Source organism: Dromiciops gliroides, chromosome 5 (assembly GCF_019393635.1).
Source record: "Dromiciops gliroides isolate mDroGli1 chromosome 5, mDroGli1.pri, whole genome shotgun sequence".
NCBI lineage: Eukaryota > Metazoa > Chordata > Mammalia > Microbiotheria > Microbiotheriidae > Dromiciops > Dromiciops gliroides.
Window position 1 is genome coordinate 83,357,757 of NC_057865.1, and position 22,692 is coordinate 83,380,448.

General features: G+C 39.9%; 1 protein-coding gene across 1 annotated transcript in view; it reads left to right on the plus strand.

Annotated features, from left to right (window-relative positions):
• The window catches only part of PTPRN2 (protein tyrosine phosphatase receptor type N2), a 1,559,908-nt gene that overhangs the window by 300,050 nt on the left and 1,237,166 nt on the right, over window positions 1–22,692 (plus strand). The gene's annotated exons all lie outside the window — the stretch shown is intronic.

Genomic DNA, 22,692 nt, shown 5'->3' on the forward strand with positions numbered 1-22,692 from the left:
GAATGGAGCATTATGAGAAAATTCATTTCATAAATCAGAGAGGAGTAGGAAATGGGAAGACCAGGTTATAGAAAGCTTGATAAGCTATCTAAAAAAACCAAAATGATTCTAAAGTGCTGAAACTCAGTTTCCTCGTCGATAAAACGACCATATTGTTGGACTAGATGGAATTGAAGGTTTCTTCCAATTCTGAATCTATGATCCTTTGACTTGGGTTCAAATTCTGGTTTTGCCCCTTGCCATCTCTGTGAGGTTGGATGATGATTCCACTCCTCTCGTCCTGTTGGAAGAGATGGCCTCTTCCAGTTCCACAAATCTAGGACAACGTGAAGTTTTTGTTTTAACTCTTCATCTGTTTAGACATGTGTTAGTTATTCATTGCTTCTCCAACTAGTTTAGAGCTCTTTAGATGATTTTAAAAACTTTTTAAAAAGTCCCTCAGAGCACCTACCATATTTTAAATGATAAAACACATTGACCCTTATATTCGAGGTACTAAGCAAAGCTGTCTATGCTTTCAAGGAGTTTTTATTCTACTGGGATGACACATTTTCAGAGAAAAGTAAACATGAGATAATTTGAGAACGGAGAGAGCACCGGAAACTGAACACATGAAGGGGGTCTGCCCTGAAGAAGCTGGACCTGAGTGAAGCCTTTAAGGAAGATTTTTGAGAAGTGGAGATGAAGGAGAGATGAACATTCTCCATAGAATTTAGAACTGGAAGTGACCTTACAGGTCATGTTGTCTCACACTTTACAGATGAAGAAACTATAGCCTTGGAAATTGGAATAATTTGCCCAAGTTTACACAAAGAGCAAGTGGTGGACGCAGAATTTTAACCCTAGTTTTTTGACTTAGTCTAGTCCTTCTTTCCACTGGGCCATGTAAGTATTACCCAGCTGGGAGGCTTTTTGGAAAATCCCACAAAGTTTATTCTTCCGAATGAAAGGAATCCAGGAAAATAGGATCTCATGAGCAGAATCCAGACATACCTGTGTGTCATGATGTGAGGGATGCCCGAAGTGTCTCCTGACTCACACAGAATACAGAATTCTCAATTTAATCTCTTCTTTGGTAAAGGCATTAAAAGGCCTTGTAGAAATGCCAGTGATTTAAGGTCCACTGTATTCTGACTCCTGCTTACCTTCAAAGTCCTATTTTATGTTATTAGCCTTTATGCAATATATAAATCCAATATGGCCGGACTACTGACTAGTCCCTGACCTCCACATTCCCTCTTTCAATCCTGCATGCTAGCATATGTCCTCTCCTGTGGTGCGAATGCACTCCCTTCCCACCCTTCAATTTCAGAAGCTTCATCTTTCTTTAAGGTTTAGCTCAGGTGCTTGCTCCTTCATGACACCTTCTATGATTTTCCCCAACCACAAGCCCTATCATCTATGCTCTCTCCTCAAAGTATCTTTGCACATATTCTTTTCTCAGTAGAGGTAGTAGTTGAGGCAGTTGGTGGATAGAGTGCTGGGAGACCTCAGCTGAGATGTGACCTCAAACATTTATTAGCCATGTGACCTTCTACTAGCCATGTAGGCTCTGTTCACCTCAGTTTTCTCAACTATGAAATGGGGATAATAAGAGCACCTACTAATCAGGGTTGTTGTGAGTGTTAAATGAGATAATATTTATAAAGCAGTTATTGAAGTGTTTGATGCATGGTAGGCACTATAAGGATGTTAGTTATCGTTATTATTAGGATGCTATTATTATAAAGATTACTATAATTAGAATGGAAATTGTTTTGCTTATTATTATTGTTGTTTTGGTCTATCCACAACCAATTATGGTATAATAGCATTTAAGCTAGTAAGACCTCAATTCAAGTTCTGCCTCTGACAAATACTAACTTTGTGCAGGGCATTTGACCTTTCTGGGTCTCAGGTTCCTCACCTTTCAGATGAGGAGATGATAAACGAATATCTTAAAGCATAGACCTCAAAAGATTCCAACTAGTTATATGACCTAAATAGTTCATGTTAAAACCACCACCACCAGTGAAAGCCAGAAGGAAACAGAAGACACTATCTTTCTTGACTATGGCTTAGGTGAAAATTCTTAGCCAAACCAGGAATAGATGGGATCATTAAAGATAAATACAATTTCAATAACATAAAATTTTAAAAGTGTTTAGCTGGGGGGGGGGTCAGGTCCCACCTAGTCATTAGATCTTCATGCTAGGCTATCATTTCAGTCACCGAACAAGGCCTTGAGGGAAAGGCACTTACTAAAAGGTCATTTTTCTTTTGATAAGGAGATAATCAATGTTGTAAACTTAGGGTATATGTAGGTTAGGAGGGTCCAACCCAGTGATAGGGCTTGTGTGGAGACAAAGGCCCTCAAATACTGAGGGGGTGCCAATAAGAGTGGAAATGAAGGAGAAGGCTGAGATAAAAACAGAAGTTGGACTGCAGAAGGAATTATAGAGCTAGAGATATATGTGTGTCTATATATAGATAGATATGTAGAGATACATGTAGAGATATAGATATATATATACACAGTATATATGTATGTGCATATGTGTTTGTGTACATACATCTATACATACACACACACACATATATATATACATATATACATATTCACATATGTATGTATTTCATCTATTTTGCTATTTTGAGTAGTCTCTGCCTTTCCTGCCAGATTTACCAACCTGTTAATTTCAAGGGTAAGCAAAGGGCTTAATTCTACCTTCTTCATCCTTTCTCATTAGCTTTCTTCCTTCTGACTCTCCATAGTATAGATTCTGACTGTTCTTTGATCCCTGATCTTGGCTTGTAAGCTCATAGTCAAAGCAAAATAGAACCAATGTTTGATTCTAAGGACAGCCTCTGCCTATCTTATCTGCAATTACCTTCTCTCCAACCTTACAACCTTCCATGCTGGGAGGGGGGGTGGGAGCTGAATGTTCCAGAGATTAGAACCTGAAATTTCTAATTCTCATCAAAACTTGATGGATTGTGGCATCTCTGTAAAGACACCATTTTGTTCCTAGAGGTTTACATGTGTCTTCTGCTCTTGACACTCAAAAAGTGGCTGGAGAAGCAGGGAAGTGGGGAGGGGTAGAGAGAGAGGGAGATTATGATTGCTTTTAGACAAAGGCCAAACAAGGAAAGGTTATGGAATTGGGTTATGTTGATGTTTATGGGAGAAAAAAAGAGTGAATGAGAAACAAAAATGACACCATGGAGACATCTTCTAGATTTAATTTGCTGACCCATGGCTTCTTAGACCCCCTAGAAGATAGTGTACTGCTGTAGAAATTCAAAGATTTTATTCCAAGGTTTTCTCCTTCCCCTTCTCCCAACCCTTACTCTATGTATAATACAAACCCAGAAAAAGACAGTGGTGGATTAGCTGTTCCTCAGTTTAGAAGGTTTTTCTTAGACTCTCCTGGGATCTGATTCCATGAATCAATTAACCAACAAGTATTCATTATTCCCTATTATGTGCTAGTCACTGGGGGTAGTAATGGGGATGAAAAGACAAAAAAACCCAAACAGTCCCTGTACTCAAATAACTTATATTCTATGGGAGGTGTGGGGGGGGAACATACAACATGTACATATAGAGGGAAATGTAAAGTATCTATTGAATAAAAATGTCATTTGGGGGGAAGGCAGCCGGTGGGATCAGACAATTCTTCCTCTAGAAGGGAATGAGCTGAGTCTTAAAGGATTGTTCTGAGGATGAATTGAGATGTTTGTAAAGTGCTTGGCACATAATAGGCATGCAAAAGGAGTTTACAATTAATGCAAATCAATCAATAAACATTTATTAAATACTGTGTGCTAAATTCTGGAAAGGCAGGGCAAAGGGAGATGAGAATGTAGTGAATGAAGACTAGCAACCCAGCCAGTTTTGTTATATTTTAGTGTGCATGAAAGGGACTTGTATGCAGTAAGGCTGGAAAAGTTCCTTGGGGTCAGGTTGTAAAAGTTTAATTGACAAGCAGAATTCATACTTGGTATTTTTAAAAAAATTTTTTTTAGTGAGGCAATTGGGGTTAAGTGACTTGCCCAGGGTCACACAGCTAGTAAGTAAGTGTTAAGTGTCTGAGGCTGGATTTGAACTCAGGTACTCCCGACTCCAAGGCCAGTGCTCTATCCACTGCGCCACCTAGCTGCCCCCATACTTGGTATTTTTAAGTTATAAGTATCTACTTGAGTTTGAATTTGGGGGCAGGAGGGCGGTGACATGGTCAGACGACTTGCACATTAGGAAAATCCTTTTGGTCATTATTTAGAGCACAAGTGACAGGTGGAGGGACATGAAAGAGGAGGGCTAATTAAGGAGGCTGTTGTGATAATCAAGACAAGAGATGATGAGAGTCTGAGGTGTGGTAGAGACTGGGTAAATGGAAAGAAGTGGTTGGATGTGAGGGATATTATGGAGGTAGAAACAAGAAGATAAGTCAACTGGCTGTATAGGGCCATTGAGAGTGAGATGTTTTTGAAAGGGGAAAGTTTCCATATTCAAGAGATACAAGAGACACTCAACTCTAAATTCTCAAGAAAGTTCTCTAGTGGCCCAGATTTCTCCTCTAACAAAAAAGATTTCCCAAAACTCTCCTTCTTCTAGTGTTTGCAACTCTGATTAACCCCTTTGCTGATGCATGGAAACCAGTCATGATACAATGTAAGCAGCGGAATTTCCAATGCCATAATATAGTTTGGCCAAACTCTACCTATGTGGTTGTATTTCCTCTATTTTTTTTTCAAACAGCATCCTACAAATGGGAATGTGCACAAAACTGAGTTTTCGGTCCCCAGGGCTCAAGCACCTGGCACACAAGGAACATCATCCATATACACATATGCACACATTTTCTTGATAGACAGCAATGAAGGGTGGGAAGGGGGTATGTTCCCTATTTCCTTCTGTAATTATCTTTCTGCTTCAGATGACATTCTAGCAGCTGGCATTGATAGTGCTGAATACATTTGGAAGGTTGAGGTTGATTGAAATGAACAAGGGGGCCTGTCATGATAACCTCTTGGAACACCTCTTGGAATGGAGAATGGGGCTAAGTAATTGAGTTGGAGAAGGAGCATAAAGTTTATATGCCTATCTGCAATAATTATGGAACTAGTCAGATGTGACAAGAATTCAGAGGTGGATAAGCTACCTCATACTTCTAATGTTCAGGTTGTTCAAATGACTTGAAAGTTTTAGGAGGGAGAAAGTCTAGTGGTGCTTCATCCTCTGTAGACAGCATGAGAGACCATCAAATGCATTTTAACCAAAACCTGTCAAAGGTAAAGACTAGATCAATAATTTACTATGCACTAAAGGGCCCTATGTTACAGAGATTTTTTTTTATAACAGAAACTTTCTTTGGTTTTGGCCAATTCATCAGACAATCTGATTTTAGCCCAAAAATAATGCAGTTACTATGAAATATATATTAAAAGAATGGGAAAAAAAAGAATGAGGCCTAACATCTGACTGCAGGTCCCATATTAGGTCTGCTGAAAAATGTGTTTACTTTTTACTTTAGGTAAGAATGTACATTTGGCTTTAGCTCTAATTACTACTGAAGAAAATACTGACTCACCCTGTTACAAAATATAAGAATAAGTTATATAGGGGGCAGAGCCAAGATGGAGGACAAAACACATTGAATGCACAGAGCTCCTGATACAATTACCCCCAAAACAGCAATAAAAGAACCCCTGGAGCAGAAAAACCCACAAAGATATGGGCTGAGATTATTTTCCAGCCATAGATAGATTAAAAGGGGCCATGCTGTGCTGTGAGTAAAGTCCAACCCTACGATTATGACAACAGAGATCCCAAGCACTCCGCACCAGAGGAACTTAACCCCCAAGCCTTAGAATCAGCTGCAGCACCAGCATCTTCTGGAACTGAACTTGTGTTCCAGTGAGAGGGATGAATGGCTGGCTGGGGGCCAGGAAAGTACAGGGGTGTCAGAGGAACCTAGGGAGGAATTTGGCTGTCCCACCCCATCAGGGAACCAGGAAGAAATCTTGAGAGGTGGGAGGACCAGGTTGGGGAGGGGCACAGGCTCCTTGAAGCTAAAAACCACCACAGCGCTCTGCTAGCTTGTTAATTAGCAAGTTGGCTTGAGGTTATCTTCTGACCAGAGAACAGGCCAGGTGAGAGAAAAACCTGCCCTCCCTCAAACCAAAACACCTGGGACCCTCTGAAGCTTGGGACAATAGTGTAGCCTAGAAGCAGGGCCCCCCCAGTGGGGAGATAAAAGTCAAGTAAAAGATAGGAAGATGAGCAAGCAAAGAAAGTTCAGAATTATGGAAAGTTTTTTCAGCAATAAGGAAGATCAAGGTGCACCCTCAGAAGAGGATAACAACCTCAGGGCCCCTACATCCAAAGCTTCCAAGAAAAATATGAACTAGTCTCATGCCATGGAAGCTCTCAAAAGGGACTTTGAAGAGAAAGTAGGAGAGATAGAAGGAAGATGTAGAGAGAGGGAGGAAAGAATGGAAAGAGAAATGAGAGCAATGCCAGAGAACCATGAGAAAAAAGTGAGCAGTTTGAGAGGTCAAATGGAAAAGGAGATTAAAAAGCTGTCTGATTAAAATAATTGCCTAAGAATTAGGATCGAACAGATGGAAGCTAGTGACTTTACGAGAAACCAAGACATGGTAAAGCAAATCCAATTGCATGAAAAAATAGAGGTCAATGTGAAATATCTTCTGGGAAAAACTGCTGACCTGGAAAATAGGTCCAGGAGAGATAATCTGAAAATTATTGGTCTACCTGAAAACCATGATCAAAATAAGAGCTTGGACACCATCCTCCAAGAGATTGTCTGGGAACATTGCCCTGATATTCTAGAAACAGAAGCTAAAGTAGAAATTGAAAGAATCCACTGATCACCTCCTGAAAGAGATCCCAAAAGGAAAACCTCCAGGAATATTGTAGCCAGAATTCCCAGGTCAAGGAGAAAATATTGCAAGCAGCTAGAAAAAAGGAATTCAAATACTGTGGCGCTCCAATAAGAATAAAACAAGATCTAGCAGCATTTACATTAAAGGACCAGAGGGCATGGAATATGCCAGAGGGCAAAGGAACTGGCACTACAGCAAAGAATCATGTACCCAGAAAAACTCAATATAATCTTTCAGAAGAAAAAAATGGGACTTCAATGAAAAAGAGGACTTTCAGGCATTTGTGATGAAAAGACCTGAACTGAATAGAAAATTTGACTTTCAAATACAAGATCCTAGAGAAGCATAAAAAGGTAAATAGGAAAAAGAAATCATGAAGGAAATTAAAAGGTTAAACTATTTACAGTCATACATGAGAAAATGATACTTCCAACTCATAAGAACTTTTTCAGTAAGGAATACACAGAGGACACAGGTCTGAACTGAATATGAAGGGATGGTATTTGTAAAGCATTTATTTTTTGTGTATCCTTGTTTTTTGTGGATCAAACAGGGTGGGTTGTCTTATGTCTGGGCCTGGATTTGGGCTCTGGGCCTCCTGGGCCTAGGGCTGGTGCTTTGTCCACTGTGCCACTTAGCTAACCCATGATGACATCTTTAAAATAGGTTTGAGGGGAGGAGGAATAGACTAGGGGAGGAGGGGGAAGGGGAGAGGTGGACTGGGGAGAGGTAGCTCACATGAAGGAAACAAGAAAAAAGCTTATGGAGGGGAGGGGAAGATGGGGAAGAAGCAGGGGAGTGAGTGAACATTACTATCAACAAAATTGGCTCAAAGAGGGAATAACATACATACTGCCCTGAGGAAAAGTGGGAGGGGAAGGAGATGGGGAGGGGGAGAGGGGAAGGAGGGAAGGGCAAGTTGGGGGAAGGAGCTGTAAAAAACAAAACACTTTTGAGGAAGGTGAAGATGTTCTGCATTACAGCACATGTATGACATATATTGAAATGCTTGATTTCATAGGGAGAGTTGAGGAGGGAGGGAGGAAGAAAAATTTAGAACACACAATTAGTTCAAAGACCTTAACCTCATCAGAGTGGGCTCAAGGAGGGAATAACATACACACCCAAGTGGGAAGAGTAATCTATTTAACCCTACAGGAAAGTAGGAGGGGAAGAGGATAAGGAAGGAAGGGTGAATGAAGGGAGGGTAGAGTGGGGGAGGGGGCAGTCAGTAGCACAACACTTTTTAGGAGGAATAGGGCAAAATAAGGTAGAAAATAGAGTAAATATCATTGGAAGGTAATAGGATGGAGGGAAATAGTTATGATGATTGACTACAATGACAAAATGTATGGTCCCTACTCTCCTGGGCTATTGTGAAGAAAATTCTTTGGCAAGTTTAAGGTACTATATAAAAGTTATGATGAACAGGATGCTATCAGAAAAATCTGGAAAGACCCACATGAACTGAAGCAGAGAGAAATGTACTGTATACAAAATAACAGCATTAGTGGAAGCTGATCTTCTGGGAAGCACATGGTTATTTTCAGCAAGGCAATGATCCAATATAACTCTGAAGAACTTATGAAAATTGCAATCCATTTACAAAGAAAGAACTGATGGTATCTGAAAACAGACTGAAACACATTTTTTGACAGTTCCTTAATCTGAAATTTTGTTTTTATCTGTTTTCTCTTACAACCTAGCTAATGTAGAGATGTTTTGATGACTACTCATGTATAATTTATATTGAATTGTTTGAGTTCTTGGGGTGGAGGGTGGGAGGGGAGGGAGGAAGAGAAGTTGGAACACAAAGTTTTTTTTAAAAAAAAGATGTCAAAATTTGCTTTTACATGTAATTTTTTTACATGTAATTTGGAAAATAAAATTCTAAAAAAAGAGAATGTTATAAATGTTAGTAGAATTCTAGCTTTTTATCATTGATTTAAGGTACTTATGATGCCAACAAGGTGATGGACTTGACTAGAAGAAGTATGAAGAGGACCCTAAATTGTGAATTTCTTGCTATAGTGTGTGCCCATTAAGTCTGAAACAGACTGAAGTCTTTAGTCTATGGTCCATATGTGGAAATTTGCCCATTCTACTACCTATCTGCAAATGAGTTTATTAGTCCTGTTCCAGGGCAAAAACAAATTCATGGAAGACAATTAAAAATCAACTCAACAGCCAACATATTTGGAAAATGCCAAGCTACATTTGATTTATGATATGCATAATAGAGAACACTCTGAACCTTTTGATAAGTTCTAGTTTTATGATGGTTTGATTTGAGGTTTGAGAACATTGTTTGAATGACTGTGAGAGGTAGCAAAATCATTTTCATTTGGGAAAGGAATTTTTTTTAACTACTCATTTCAAATTCCAGGTAAATATCATTATGGTTCAAATGGTCCCAAATGGTTTTCTACTTATAAATTAATACTTAAGGAATCCAAGATGTCACCAGTATAGATACAAACTTCAATCATACATGTCCCCTCCCACTTGCACCTTCATTTGTATACTCCTTTTTCATATCTATCCATAAATTTTCCAAAGAGGATCTTCTCAAATTATTAGAAGCTTTTTATCATTCTATAGCTATCTCTACAGCACTCAGGGATGCATTTATTACTCTTTCATCTCTCTGCATAACTTACCCACCTCCTTTCCTATCTTACATTTTCTGAAATTGATTTTTATGCAGCTTATTTTACACAAATGATTCTTGGTTGTATGCATTCTACTTACACCCTCTGTATGTGTCTGTATTGTTTTTTTTGGCTCATGCTCAATTCGGATTATTTATAGATCATGATAGTCCATTGTTTGTAGCCTTGTAGCATCAGAATAAGAACATTGGTCTTAAAGAGATGGATTTTTGTGTCAGAGGTTAACTTGGGAAAACATAGCACCGTGCATTTTCTCCCAAGTTTAAAAACAATAGCTAATATTTATATAACACTTAAAGGTTTGCAGAGAGCTTTACAAATATTACCACATTTTATGTTTGCATCAACCAGAGAAGGTAGGTGCTGTTATTGTCCCCATTTTACAGATTAGGAAACTGAGGCAAGAAGAGGTTAAGTAATTTGCTCAGGGCTATGCAGCTAATAAGTGCCCAAGGCTGGATTTGAACTCATTTTCCTGATTCATTGTGGCCCCATATTATTCTAGCTCTCTCTTTTCCTTTTCATCATTTTTGGACCTTCTGCAATGCTTATCCAAATTATATGTTCATTTGGACTAACCCATTTATTACCTAAATATGGGTGGAAACATATGGATATAAGGAGAGAGAAAGAGAATATCTATTTGTTAACAGACACAGCCTCTCCATAGGTCAGTGCTGGGATGCAAGAGGACCCATTGACTGTCTCAGAGAGGTAGAAGTAAAAGAGTTATCAATAAATGGAGCCATGGATTGAAATGGCTCCAGATCAACCAGTGTCTTGACGGGTTGAGAGAGTCAGGCTTGGGCTGACAGTCCATTAGAAATAACCAAACAACACTGGAGAAAGGCTCGGCCTTATTCAGGATCCAGGTGTAAACCAGCTGGTCATTCCCAAAGAGATGAGCAGAGCACTCCTGTGACTGAATGCTGGAGAACACCGAGTTCCTTGTGGATGCCTCATTCACTTGTCAAAGCAAGGCCAGCCCTTTGGAAATGGTGACCTGATCCAGTCATTGCTTCTCTATCCTGAGCTGCAGCTGCCGCCATGGACACCAGCTGATGGAGAGCAGATGATTATATTGTGTTACTGGTCATAAGTGGAAATGCATGTTCTGGAATGGAATATTATCTACTATACCTTTAGAAACCTGCCCCTTTTTGGAAAAAAACGTACGGATACAGATTTCTAAACACAGAAATATGACCTAGGTTTTTGAAATGCCCTTATGAAGAAATAATACTTGGCTTTTAATCCCAATAGTTTGGTAAAGGGAAGTTAATAAAATGTTATCCTCAGTGATAACACATCATCACCTTCTTGCTCAACCTATCATTTTCCATGATAGGTTTTGGTAGAGAATAGTTGTTGATGTTTTTATTGTTAAGTTATTTTAAGTTATGTGCTACACTTCATTTTTTTTTTTTGCAGTTAGAATAAGATGTTTTTTTATTTAGGGGCAAGAGAAGGGAGGGGAAGGGAAACCATGAAAGAAGTCCTTGGACTTCTCATGGGGAGTAAAACATGGCACAGAGAGAGTGGCTATGAGATACCAATCTCCTGTTGACGTTTTAAAATATTCATTCAGGACCTTCCTTCTTGGTCTACCAAACTTTATGACTCTTTTAGGATTATTTGGAAATAAAAAGCTGAGGTTACAGATGAAGCTCCCTGAATCCAGAAATTATCAACCAACTGAACTAGGCCTCATTTCATTGGAGAGGTTGAGCCTCAGAGGCACTAAAAATCAGAACAAAACAAGGGACGCTTTCCTTCTCTCCTTGGCCATTTCGTGTTCCCCCATGATGTGTTCTTCAAGAATTCAAAGACAAGCCTTATCATTGGTGAAGAATTCTTTTACATCTTATAGGGATTACAACTCTCCTATGTCAAAATTATCTTTTGTTGGAATTTGCTTTAATGGGGGAAAAAGTGATTGTACACAGTGGTCAGTCTTCTAGTGCATTTAGCTAGAATGATCCTCCTTTGACTGACAGTCCATTACTGGCTTTCTATTCAGTCTTTTCATCTTGGTGTAGGACTCTTCATAGTTGACATTTTCCTAGTATAGCATTTAATACCCCATGGTCACCTCCAGGCCAAAATAAAGCTCCAGAAGGGTAGTTCAGGGGTAGAAATCAGATATTAATTTCTACAAATAGGACACAGAGACCAGTGCAAAAACTTAGGTCTCTAGTACATGTGATCTAATGGATGTTGCATGATTCTTTTTGAGCGCCACATGTCCTTGGAGTTAAAATGCAGAACTGTAGGATTGTGGAGCCAGCTTTAAAGGCAGAGCTATCAGTTAATTATTTTTGGATATTTTTTCATAGAAATATAGGATCCTAGGCTTAGAACTAACTGGAGGAGACAAAGAGATCAACTGCTTCAAGCTCTTCCTTTTATAGATGAGGAAAGTGAGCATCAGAGAAACTAAGTGACTCAACCTGAGGTTAAACAGGTAGAATTTAATAGGGCTGGGATTGAAAACCAGATTCCTTTATTACAAACCTACAATTCTTGTGGTTTAATGGCTGCAGTGAACTTCCAGTGTAGAAATTCCTTCTACTAATGCAGGTCAGAGTCTTCTGTCCTAACACTTTTAGTCTTAGAGAGTTGTTTAGAGCTCTGAAAGGATAAATGACTTGCCAGTATTACACAGTCAGTGTACATCAGAGGTAGGCAAGTCAATAAACTATCATTTATTAAGTACCTACTGTATACTAAGCATTGTGCTAAGGGCTTGAACTTAGGTCTTTGTGACTTTGAGACTGACTCTTTGTCCACTCTGCTGTACTGTCCTAACTAGGAAAGCTTAATAGTAATTTATTGACTTTGTTGAAGTGTCTTGCCCAGGCCCACACAACTAACACCCTTTCTACTTGTTGCCAGTATGTGCTGACTTACAGTTTTTTCTTGAATGTTTTTAACGGGTTGAAACACCAGGGTTATGAGAAAATCAAGGACAAACTTTGGATCCTCTTGACTGACTGAGGTGTTGTGATCTTTCAAGTCCTCTAGCCCTAACTTAACCTGAAAAACCAATGTTTCTTTTAACAAGTGTCTTAGTATTTGAAAACTTGAAAGACTTTTGCCATCTAAATTTAGTCCAATGCCCTTCTCATGAGAAAGCATTAACAGTGTCTAAGTAGCTTGCTTAAGGCCACATAGTTAATTAGCAGAACTGGAATGAGAATTTAGGTATCCTTATTCCTGGGCCACAGTTCTTTCCATGATACTTTGATGCTTCTGCTCTTTAGCCATATATTATCCTTTCTCTGCTTATGTGTGAAATTATTACATACCTTCATGCTGAGAAATTCAAATGCTAGTATTGGAGAGATGCTCCAGGAAGTCATTTTTATCAACACTCTCATAGTCCAATCTACCAACATTTCACATCACAAGATGCTGAGACCCAATTCTTAGAGTCCTCCATAGTGGGGAAAGATAACTCCCCATTGGAATTAGAAGTATTGCTTAATTAGACAGATGCCCAAGGATTGGTAGGTTTTATTGGAGGCCAGCCAGACCACCCATCCTGTCATATACTGGGTTGCCTCCTGTAAACAATGTCAAATAGAGCTAGATATCAGTTGTTGTGTACCCTTTTTATCATGGATGGGGGTCTCTTGAAGGGGAAGAATTTTGATTTTCTCTGTCTCCTCTACAGTTGAATTTTCTTTTTTTCTTTATTTTCTTGGTTAGCATTTCAGCCTAAGAGATAGGCTTGCCTTCAAGCTTGGGCTTAGATTCCACCTCTTTTGCCCCACTGTTGGTCAATTCCTTACTTGCTACATTCTAGAGGTTCCAATAAATTAAATCTTTGGGGGAATTAAAGTGCAGGATCATTTGTAGAGTTTTCAATGTTAAGTAGTCAAAAGATCCATTCTCTAGCCATTGGTTCTCTAGTAAGCTAAACTATTTTTTATGCCACATAAAACATGGTTTGATAGGCCTTGCTTTTTCATGCCTGGCTGAATAGATTGCTTATGAAAGTTCCATGATATGATTATTTTCTCTAGGGGAGACCCCTGTATTATATGGTATATTCTGGTATTTATAGTCTTCTTGGTATTTTTAATTTCTATGGTATTATCAGTCCCCTTTTTGTAATTCAAAAATTTCTTCACTACAACACAAACATAAGCAAGGATAAAAATAAAAATAGGAATAGAATATTTGAATTCATAAGGACCAAGAGTAAACATGATTTCAATCCTGGCCTGGGTGAATAACCAGGAAAAAAATTCAAGAGGCTAAGATCCATTGGAAAAAGTAAAGGGAGGGACAGGTGGAAATAGGAGGCTAAAATTAGAAACAAGGTACTTAGGACTACCTTGAAATTTAAAGGGACATTGGGCAGCTAAGTGGCACAGTGGATAGAGCACCGGCCCTGGATTCAGGAGGACCTGAGTTCAAATCCAGCCTCAGACACTTGATACTTACTAGCTGTATGACCCTGGGCAAGTCACTTAAACTTCATTGCCCCCCCCCAAAAAAAAGGAAAGAAATTTAAAGGGACAGGCACATAGGAAATAGGGGAAAATTTCTTACCCAACCAGAAGATCAGAATTTTGAAGGTTTAACATTCCATTTTGTGGTTTGCCAAACTGATGTTTAAAATCTGTTATGACTAAAATCTAATGTGTGGTCCCCTTAAATTAGAAGCTTATAGCACCAGTTTTGGGGCATTAAGCATTTATTAAAGTATATGAGAAGTTAGCAAAAGAAAGAGGAAGAACACATGGAGTTCAGAAAGAAAAGGCCTGGCTACCCTGGTCCTGTCTCTGCCCCTGAGACCAACCAAAAAAAAAGGATCTCCAGTTCTTCTAGAGTGGAAGCTCCCTTTGGGACCACAAGAGGGGCAGTCCCCACACATAGCTCCAAGCTAATTGGCTGATAGCATTGATTGACATGATTTACAGGTGGTTCTATGAATAGATGTAACTTCTGGATGCTAGTCACATGTTCTCTCCTCAGGGTGGCGGTGCCCTGGTTCTCACAACGGTCTTTCTCAGAAGGGAGGTGGCACCCTAATTCTCACAGTGGAGCAACATATGACTTATCTGTCCAAGAAATACAGGGAAAGGAACAGCCTGCTTGTGGTTCTCCAGTCTCAGGCTGCCCAGCAGTCTTTGTCTGAAGGGAGTCATCTTCAAATACTGTAGTGAGGCATCCTGCTAATGTGTGGAGAAGGAAGGGATTCCCTGTTGCCCAGGTGGAGGTAAACCAAGTTGTGCCTGTATGTGCTTGGAACAACCCATGCCCCTGGGGCCTGCCGGCTGCCTCAATGTCAGTGACAGATGTGAACTTTACCTGTGAAACTTCAGAGTTTCTAATTTGCAAGTTGTTGAGCCAGACACTCAACAAATTGGTGTAAAAAAGGGATGAAAATCTGAAAAGAGACAGAGGTTTGAAGCTCTGACACAGAAACTCATCTATGGATTGGTATCTATCCTCAGCCAATCCCCACCATGGGATTCTCTATTTGTCTTCTTGGATGCAGTGTAAATTGTATGTGATAATTGAAGCACCCCAGACTCTTGATACATTGGATTCTTCTTTCTGTCCTAGACTATGTGAGTGTTGGTGGTTTAGGCTACATACATGATGACAGAGACAACATCCATTTTGAACACCCATTTAATCCTAGATCTTTGTTTTCTTTGAATGAAGAAATATAGAATGACCTCACACAGTCAAAGCAGGCAGTTGCTTTTACTATACTATCCTGTCTGGCTCCAGTTATCTCCCCTACCAGCCTGTTTGTATTGAGTGTTGATGTTATTAGAAAGCCATTCCTTTGAGTTAAAACATTACTGATCAATTAACATGAAGTTCGTTTATGAGATTAGCTCATCTCAGAGCAGGGTTCTGATATCAGGACAAGTGAATTTTGATGGGGGAGGAAATGAAGGTGAAAATCAAGATTGCAACTCACTGCGTAGACATACCAAGACCTGGTTAGGTGCCACAGCGTGGAGGGCATGGGAACCTAGAGGGAAGAAAGGGATCTGAGCCACTTTGTGGCTTTGTTTTTGTTTTGTTTTGTTTTGCCAAAGGCTGACCCTGGGACGAGGAGATGGCAGCTAGGCAATAAACAAAAGCATCAAAATTAAGCCTTTACTCTATGCCAGATACAGGAGGTGTAAATGCACATGAAAAGAAAGATAGATAGCTCTTGATCTCAAGGAGCTTAAAAATCCTAATAATGGAGGAAGAGAAAACATTACAGGGAGCTGAATATTTTTTTGGGGGAGAGGGGTACGGGGATAGGGTCAGCAGCATCATACTGTAACGATTGGAATGGCGCCACCTGCTGGAGACTTCCTGTAGAAAAGTTCCGTCATGAGGTGAAGGTCTCTGAGGGCAAGACTATGCATCTTTGGCATCAGGAAGTGACATTTGCTTGTGGGAGGAAGAAGGGGGAGCCTGGCGCTCTGACTCTCGCTTTCATGTGGACTCTGGTGGAGAGCCGAGCTAGGAATGCTCTCTCCCTTTAATAGATAGAGGAATCTAGGCCTTTCTCTCTCTCTTTACCAAATTCTTATTCTCCTTAATAAATGTTTAAAAGTCCAACTCTTGCTAAAGCTTATAATTTATTGGCGACCACTCATTAGATATTTTAGACAGTATAGCTAGAATTTTAGCCCCTTACAATACAATTTGAGTTTGTAGAAACCTGTGGCCAAGGAATACAACTGCCTATACCCAATAGAGAATATCCTCTATAGCATATTTGAGAAAGAGTTATCTAACCTTTGCTTGAAGACTTTTTTTTTTTGGTGGGGCAATGGGGGTTAAGTGACTTGCCCAGGGTCACACAGCTAGTAAGTGTCAAGCGTCTGAGGCCAGATTTGAACTCAGGTCCTCCTGAATCCGAGGCCAGTGCTTTATCCACTGTGCCACCTAGCTGCCCCATGCTTGAAGACTTGTATCAAAGGGAAACCCATTATCTGCATTTCACTTTTTCAAAAGTCTAATTTTTCAGAATTTTTTCCTTATCACTTTTATCATGTATATTGGTTATGAACTATTATTACCGGTACATTATTAGTAGTATATTAGTATTCCTAGTATATATGCACTAATAATTGCTAGTATATCACAGTTAATAGTAATAGATAGCATTTATGCAACATTTGAAGATTTACAAAATACTATATAAAATTTTATCCTTACAATAATCTATGCTGGGGTTTAGGTGCTATTTTGATCCTGATTTTCCAAATCAGAAAACCAAGGAAGAAAGGAGTTAAATTATTTGCTCAGGGTCACACAGCTAGGAAGTGCCTGATGCAGGCCTTCTGGATCCCAGGTTTCATGCTCTATTCACTACGCCCCAGCTGCCCTTGTCCAATCCTTAGATTAAGTCCAAATTTGCCCCTCTCCAGCTTCCAGACATTGCTTCTAGTTCTGCCTTTTGGGACCAAGCACAATGCGTTAGATTTTTCTTCCACATGTCAGCCCTTGAAAGAGCTGAAAACAGCTTTTGTGTCCTCCCTCAGGCTAAACATCATCAGTTGTTTCAAACTATATTTATATGGCTTCAGCTCAGACTCCTTCATTTCCCCAGGATGGAGCAGAGGGTGGCCCAGGCAGTGCGTACCCTTAAATAGTGGGAGCTCAAGACATTTAATCCACATCTAATACATGATTACAAGGAATTCTCATTTGACCAGTCATTGAAATCACTTGAAATCTCCCAATTATTGCCTGATTTTTTGGTTTACATGTGTCTCTCTACTCACTGAACGTCCCCTAAGAGGAATGTGAACCTCCATAAGCTGTGACAACAGTTGAAATGAGGCCAAGCTCCTGGGGAGTGGGATGCCATCTGCTATGTTTGGGAATCAGTGTTCTGACCCTCTCTCCAGCTTCTGCCTGGTGAGGCTTAGAGTTCTTCCAGATATCCATGGAAAGCTGCAGCTAGCCATTGTGAAACCAGATTGTGTGTCATTGAGCCCTCCTCTGGGTGTCCTCTGTCAGCTCAGAGCCCAGGCTTCTGCAAAGCATTTACTGGGTGAGTTTGTGTAACCTTCTAACAGCCATGCTTTTCACTCATGGGCTGCCACTGCCATCTGCTTTGCTTTAGGAATATATTCTGAAGTGTCCCAGAGAAGGTTCTTTCTCTTTGTCTCTTTGACTCACCCCTGCCTCACTTCCCCCCTCCAACTGCTAATTCTTATTTCTCAGATTTTTTTTTATTGAATTTGACATTTGTCAATGCAAGGGAGATACTGATCTCATATAGTACCCTGTTTCTCCTACCTCAAGGAACAGTTAGCCCATCACCCTCTATCTTTGGCAAGCTCTAAATAGGATCTTAGTGGTTAAATAGTCTATGATAGCATTCCTTGTTGGAGCTTCCCAGAATTCACAAATCACTTAGTGTCTGGGACCTCAATTGTTCTCATTACATTGTTGTAAGACAATGGAAGACTATTATTATCCCCACTAATGGATGAGAATACTGAGCCACAAAAAGATCAGCTATCTTTCTCTAGGTCATCACTCAATGAGTAGTTAAAGCAGAATAGCAGTCCAGGACCTCTAACTCTACACCCTACTAGTTCTTTTATGTTGCCTTTTCACTGGGTTGAACTATGCTGAACCAAAGCATTTTAAACAACTTTTAATCCAAATTATCTGAAGGGCCTGGTGAAAAGTGTTGGAGATGTCATCACCTTCAATGAGAGGGGAAGGGGGAAGGAAGTGGGAGAAAATGTAAAAAAGACCTAGCATATATAATTAACACCCAACTTTCAAACCGATTGTATTCCAGAAGTACAACTCTAAGTTTGAAATTCGTATTGTATTTTATGTAGTACATTTAGAAGCACTGTGACAGGGTGGTTAGAATGCCGAGCTTGGTGTTGGTGACACCCAGGTTCATAACCTGGCTTGGGTGCTTGCTAGCTCTGTGATCTTGAGCAAAGTGTTTCATTTCTCATAGTCTCAATTTTCCCATCTGTAAAATGGGATAGGCATAGCACCTACCTCATGGGGTTGTTCTGAGGCTCAAATGAGATAATACCTATGAAGTGCTTTTGCAAGCTTTAAAATGCTATATGGAAACCAGTTGTTATATATATTTTTTCTTCTGCAAAGTCAAAATATTATATGCAGTGATTAGATCTCTTGGCAGAACCACAAAAGCCAATTTACTTATTTGCTTACTTATAGTATGAGACAACGTGGACCAGGGAACATGACTGTTCTACTTACCAGAGTTTCTATGGTCACTTCACTTAAACTTGGGATGTCAATTGCACTTGGTGTGTTGAAGCAAGGGATTCAAAGGATGAGGGACTGGGGGGAGCCAAGTCCCATTTCCAGTAAATTCTCTGACACTGAGCAGACTTCTTCATATAGAAAAAGAACAGTTGAAAACTTCACTTAGTACACCAATGTGAAAGTATCTGTAAGAGATTTTTTCCCCCTTTGAAACCTTTGCTCTAACTAGGATGTCTCATTGTGGAGTAGGGTCAGCGATTGGAACCATGACTTACTCCCTGTACCAATGCTGACTGACACCTTATCTGTATTTTAAAGTCCTAGAGAGCTGCCCAGGGCAGTGAGAGGTTAGGTGACATACCCAGGATTAGACAGCCAGTAGAGCTCAGGTTTTCCCAGGTCTCTAACCACTATGCCCATGGCTTCCAAACTCTTCAGAGTACAGCAAACTCACAGAAGCTCTGTAAGGTATTTTTTAAGGGAAACACAGTCATACCTGACATCTGTCAAACATATGGGGCAAATGACAAACTAGGTAATTCAGAGATTCAACATTAGATCATGGTAAATTCATTTCATGGATGTTCTCAAATGTTTGAGATGTTTTTCTTTACTTGTACTTTGGGCTTCCCCAGTACCTTCTCAGATATTTTGTTTGTGCTGTTCTGTCTTTGAGAAGTTGGATTTGGGGCAGTTGCTGTGATAAAAGACAAGTTCTACTCAAAAGTCAGTGAGGAATAGGAAATTATGAACAGGTCCTAATGTCCAATCTGATTCTAAGGTTCGTGCAGTTGTGCAGTGCCCAATAGTCATAAACATTAGTAAATAATTGGGGTTATTTAAGAATAAAATAAAACTATTATTTTTTTCTTTCAATTTATTTATGTGACAGTCACTATCCTAGCCTCCACTTCCTGAAGGCCTCATGTGTTACATTTCCCCCCTTTGTACTCCTTCTCTTTCTTTGGTACTCTTAAGGGGGGGTTTGATGTGTCTAGACTTGCTGCCATTGACTTCAACCAACACTGACAGAATTCCCCCAGTTTTAGGGGATCCCCTATACTCTAATTGTCATTTACAAAAGAATATTTACTTTATAATGAATATACCCCCCAAAATATAAGACATAATCCTCCTCTAAAAATACCCCTGCCTTTGGAGATTAGAGGGGTATTAGGGTTCACAGTTTAGTTCAGTTCCTATATAGCCCAGTCCCAAGTTCCAAGTTCCAAGCCCTTTTGGGCTTGATTCCCTAGCACCCTAGCTTCTTAGGGTTTCCCTGCTGGGTTGGCAGGCTGCCACATCCAGCCGAGAATCCTGGCTCCAAGGTCACCATGGCTCTATGAAGTCTGGGTTTATTGGGATCCCACCCCCTAGACTTGAAAAGGACAAATGAAAAAGATCAAATATAAATACCCCAAACCATTTCTCAAGAGCCAAAGGATAAAAATGGAGGGCAAGGGAAGGTAACCTTTCCCCTCCTCACCTACTTCATTCACAGTACCTACATTGAAGGTAAACTCAGACTTTCATTCTTTTTTGGCCAAATAAATGGATCTGTTTCTTCTTCTATACTACAGCCCTTCATATAATTGGGGACACCAGTTCTTCCAATATGTCCTCACCTGTCTTTCTCTGGATACTCTCAAGCTCATTGATATGTTCCTTAACCAGTAGTGCCCACAACTGATCACAATACTGTAGATGTGAAAAAAGTAGAAGGAATCACCTCCCTAATCCTGGAAGTCATGCCCCTCTTAACGCAGCAACCTAAGATCTCATTAGCTTTTTTAGGTGCCACCTCATGCTACTGACTCATATTGAGCTTGCATTCTGCCAAAACTCCCAGATCTTTTTTTAGAATAAACACTTTCTGATCATGCCTCCTCTATCTTATATTTGTGAAGTTGATTTCTTGTATTTAAATGTGAAACTTTACATTTATTCCTATTTAAGTTCATCTTATTTGATTGCCGCAATGTTCTATACTGCCATTTAGATCATGCATCATTTTGTGTTACAGTATTATAGTTTTTTTTGCTATTGTATACTAGTTGAATGCACTAGTGATACACATGCAAAATACTACATAAGGTCCAAAGGGGAAAGGTCATCATCATTAGCAATCACATATATAGTGCTTAAACAAAGGGCTTTACAAATATTTCCTCATCTGGTCCTCACGGTAACCCTGGGAAATAAGCGCTATTGTTACATCCATTTTGCAGGTGAGGGTACTGAGGCAGACAGAGGTCAAATTTCTTGCCTACAGTCACACAGTAAGTGTCTGAGAGAGGATTTGAACTCAGATCTTTATGATTCCAGATCCAGTGTTCTAGGTGTTGTACCACCTTAGGAAAAGTTTTGTGGATATGTTTGGGACTTGAATTGTAACTTAAAGTATATTTAAGAGACCTAGCATGGTATCCTTAGGGAGGCAGAGGGGAGGGGGGAAAGCAATCTCAAAAATTCCTGGGTTCAAGTCTCACTGTGTCTGACACCCCTTAGAGAGGTGTAAGTCTCAGCCTCTCTCTCTATGTCTCTAAGAAACTATATCACTTGTAAAACAGTTGTGGATCTGTAGTAATAGGGGGGTATTTTCTCTTGGGAATTCTATACATTGATGAAATCATAGACCTGGACAAAAATTTCAACAGGTAGGAATGGAAGCAGGGGATGGCATTCCAGAAAAAGGGAATGTAATAAGCAAAGGAATGGGGGTCAAGAAATTGAGAATGTCTAAAAGAGATGATGAATGGTTGTTTGGCTGGAATATAAAGCATGTAAAGGGGAGCAAGGAAAGCTGTAAAGGCAGAACAGTCCAAGTCTATGAATGTCAGACTCAGACTAAGGAACTTGAGCTTTATCCAGTGGGCAACAGGGAGCCATTGCAAGGGTTTGAATAGTGATATGACCAGAAAAATGCATAAGAAAGATTATTCCAAAAGTTGTACATAGGAAATATTGGCGTGGGGAGAAAGGAGAATAGAAACAAACCATTGCTAGTAAACTACTGCAATAATCTAGGAGAGAAATAATGGACATAAAAGAATTTATTAAACCCTTAGCATTTGCACAGCACTGTGCTGAAGAGACAAATAGAAAGTCAAGACATTACCTGCTCTCAATGAGCTTGCATTCTAAACTGCACATAAAGGTACTTTAAGTAGCAAAACAAATGTAAAGATCCCATGGTCCTGGGGGGGGGGAGACGGGGACGAGGTGGGGGAAGAGGGGGCATTGGCCAAGCAAGAGTAGTACATTTCTTTACTGTTATTTCTAACACAAAAGTGGAAATTTGTGCTATTTAACAATTCAATAATGTCAAGGACATTAATGGTGAAAACTTTCTTTTTTGTCTCTTCTGTAGTTGTAGATTCTAAAGAGACAGGGGTTGATTTCTTAAATGATGGCTGCAAGGCCTAGGCTGGAAGCAGGGCCAGTTTGTTGGGTTCAATGCTGCTATTCCTGGAGCTCATCGGGTCAAGGTCTTGGGCCCTTTCCATCAAAGGGAAGGCAGTCCCAGTGGTTTGACTTGTCTAGCATGTACCATCTCTTCTCTCTCCCTTAGGGTGCCTTGGTGCTTTACCTAGGCTGGCTTGCCTATCCCGTGCTTGGCAGCACGTCTGTAATTGGCTGGGCAACAGAGGCTACTTCTCTGGATGATATCTCTAGGGACTGGTATGGAAGTGGGATTACTGGTCTATAATGTGTTTCTATTCCACTAGCTTTTGGAAATGAATCATTTATGAATGAATAAGGTAATGAAGATTTCTTCAAGGACTGTGGCTATCAGAATACAGAAGAGGGCAGAATTAAGAAGGAATGTCTACAAGAAAGTGGAAAGGTAAAATGAACAAGACTATATAACTGGCTATGAGAATAGAGG